The following is a 3,710-nucleotide window of genomic DNA, read 5'->3' as shown; positions in this document are numbered from 1 at the left end:
AATTTTTCAACCTTTGAAATTGGAGTTGAATTTTATTTATAGTCTGAAATCTCTTGAAGCCAATTCTATTGATTGAGGTAGGTGATCAAATTGTTTAATTCTGGCTGGGGTAAAAATAATAGATGACTATGAAGTAACAAGTTTCCTGCATAGCTCATTAACTGACTTTGGAGAACTATGTAGAAGGAATTTGAAAAAAATCACTGAATTGCTGGCATAGGATGTTTTAATAAATAAATATATTTGATAAATATAGGTTACAATAAATGAATAATTTGCACATTGCTATCTATAATGATATTAAATTTGAAAAATAGTGACATTACTTGTAATGATATAAAGTTCTATTTAAAAGCTACATTAAGGGGCCAGGGAGATGGCTCAGTGCAATAAAGGCTTCCCTGATAAGTGCAAGGGTCTGAGTTCAATCCCTGGTTCCACCAAAAAAAATAAATAAATAAAAAAGCTACATTAATCTATATCTTAAGTAATTTCAACCACTTTATTGCAAATATTCAGAATAAGAATAAAATACAGTATGGCTTTGAAAAATGAATTTTTGAAAGTTTAAAGCAGAGGGGCTGGGAAGATAGCTCAATGCACTAAATGTTTGCCTGCCTGGAAAGTATAAGATCCTGAGTTTGAACCCTGGTACCACCAAACAAAACAAAACAAAAACAAAAACAGGAAAAAAGTTTAAAGCAGAGTTCATTCTGAATAAAGCAGGTGGTATTCCAAAGTTGTAAATGTTGTTGTTGTTTAAAATTTAAGGGGCTGGGGAGATAGCTCAGTAGAATAAGCATCTGCCTGGCAAGCGCAGGGTCCTGAGTTCAATGCCTGGCACCACAAAAATAAAATAAAATATAAAAATAAAAGTTAAGTATGGAAAATAAGAGCATGCCATTTCTTCATAAACACCTTGTGACAGTAGACTTTCTCAAGAGACTATCATTAACCATTGGAAAATTCAGAGTCAGCACAAGTAAATGTTAATAAATAACTGTCAAAGTCAAAAGAAATAGCTTTGATTAGAAAATATAACTCTTGGCTAGAGAACAGGGCCTATATTTGGAGATCCTGTTTATCTAATCAGTTGAGACTGTGTTAGCCTGTGATAAGGCAGTGTGAAAATTTCCCCCAAACAGACCTTAGACTGAAACCCAGGTTTGCTGCTCAAACTGTCAGCCTTCTTGAGCCTCAAGTTTCTTAATGTATAAAAATAAGTGGTTATTTTTTACATGGGCAACAGCTAATTTTTTTCTAAAGATGACTTTAGTGGAATGCCTCATGATTCACATAACAGAAAAATCTACATCTAGCTGGAGTAAATAATAAGGAATTTGTCAGCTCACTAAACCAAAACCAAAATGTTTCCAAGTAGGGTAAGTTTCTGTTTTGATTTGTTCTCACAGTTCCCATGATTGTTCTCACAGCTCACCAAAAACTGCTATTTTGGTTATATATATATATATATATATATATATATATATATATACAATAAAATTCACCATTTTAATCATTAATGTACAGGTCAGTGGCACTGGGTTATTTGATTGCTGTGGCGCTATTATCACTGTCCATCTCCAGAATCTTTTCATTATCCCAAATGAAATCTCTGTATATCTTAAACAATAATTGCTTCTCTTCTCCTTCTGAGTGACCCCAACTAATGACTATTCCGCTTTGGTGTCTTTGAATTTGAGTGCAAATGGCTATTTTAATATATGAAGCATGGCTATTGCAAGGCTAAAAAGTTCTTGGTGGGGAAATACCTCACAAGAGCAACCACGCACTTTCTCCTATGGCACAAGGCCAGCAAAATAATACGAAAGGGAACTCAGGTGCCAGACAGAGATGCTAAGGACTAGTCACAGAGAAGAGATTAAAAATTACTCTTCTATTACGTATAGTTGTGCCAATTTTTCATGAAATCAGAAGCTAGAGCAGAGTCTACGCTTCAGTTTCCGGTTGACACTCATTTCTATGGCTACAGTAGCCTTCCAACTGTTCTTTGAGCTACCAGACTCATGCTCTCTGATCCACCTTCTAAATGGTCATTGCTATAATTTTCCTAAACATCAGTATTTCATTCTTTTGGCAAATTCCTCAACGGTTTCCTCATTGCTCTCAAGTTAAATTTTAGCTTCTTAATGAGGCTCAGGAGGATGTTCGTGGTCTGTTCCACATGCACTCTGCTTGCCCACGCCTCTCAAGCAAACCTAATCTGCAAACCAGCTCTCTCACCATTCCAAGGACAGAACATTCTCCTTTCTCTGGTCTTAACACCAGTGGCTGCAGCATTCCTTCTGTCTGGAATGCTCCACACCTTCACTGTGGGTTTGCTTGCCTAATTCTTAATCATGCTTCAGGACTCTATTCAAATATCATATCATAATACTTGGAAGAATTTTATCATCCTTCTCCCCAAAAGACTGAAGCTGATATTTTTCTCTACACTTCTATAAAAACTGTGAGGGGCCGGGGAGATGGCTCGGTGGAATAAGTGCTTCCCTGGCAAGCACAAGGGCCTGAGTTCAATCCCTGGTTCTGCAAAAAACAAAACAAAACAAAACTGTTGGCTCCAACTCTTAATGTGCATGATTTTCCACTTGTTCCCCTACCTGAACCACTCAGCAATTTGAAGGCAAGGACTGTCTCATTAAGATCTAGTGCCTTGGTTAGCAGATAGTAAAATGTCAACTACAATCTGTTGATGAAAGAATAAGTAATATAAAAATGTATGAAAATTCGTAGGCTTTTTAATAAAAACAGCATTTCAAAATTGTTTTCTACTTTAGTCAGAAAATGAAAACAAGGTATTTGTATTTTTATGCTCATCCAATGATTAGCATTTTGAAATATATTTATGTTTGTGTAGCCCCTTTATTCTAGAGAAAGTATATATTATGGTATATGTACATACACATATATAAGTTGTAAGTACCTGTAAAGTTCATATTTAGTTGTTGTAGTTTCTCACCCTCCAAAGAAAGAGTTTTCCTTTTCAATGTATACAGTGACAGAAGCTTTTATCCTACAGCCCTCTCCGCTGCTACACCATGGAGCCAATTAGATATTGTGAAATGATAAAGTACAATTTCTGAGGCTCTGTCCCAAGAGACATTGCAACTGCTTCTCCTTTTCTTTCATTACTGGCTCTGAGAGAAGCCAAATGCTGTCCTGTGAGAAAGCTCAGGCACCCCTGCGGAGAGCTCTAACCACAAGGAACCGACACTTCCTGTTAACAGCCAGTGCTGAGGAGCTCTCCTGGCAAAGGGGCCACCTTAGAAACATATTCTCCAGCTTCCATTCCAGGCTTCAGGGGAACTGCCATCCTGATCAACAACATCTGGGCTATGCCCTCTTGAGAGACCTCCATCCCCAAAACCAGACCCATTCTCTTAACTGTTCTCAAATTTCTGAGCTGCAGAAACTGTATGTGTGAGATAATGTCGTTGTTTTAAGTTTTGGAAATAATTTGTATTGGGTACAGGGTCTCACTACATAGCTTGGACTCAGTGATTCTCCTGTTTTCAGCCTCCCCAGTGCTTGGATTATAGATGTGCACCACCACGCCTGGTTTCAGTGGCCAGCTCAGTGTGCCCAGGGACAGGACGATCCTTGATGTATGTACTGAGAAGATCACACATTAAAAATGTAAAGAAGAATGAAAGACAGCAGGTTTTTTTTTTAAATAATAGAAGTGAAAT

The sequence above is a fragment of the Octodon degus genome, unplaced genomic scaffold (assembly GCF_000260255.1).
Source record: "Octodon degus isolate 3935 unplaced genomic scaffold, OctDeg1.0 scaffold00007, whole genome shotgun sequence".
Lineage (NCBI taxonomy): Eukaryota > Metazoa > Chordata > Mammalia > Rodentia > Octodontidae > Octodon > Octodon degus.
Note: the sequence above shows the minus strand (reverse complement) of the source record.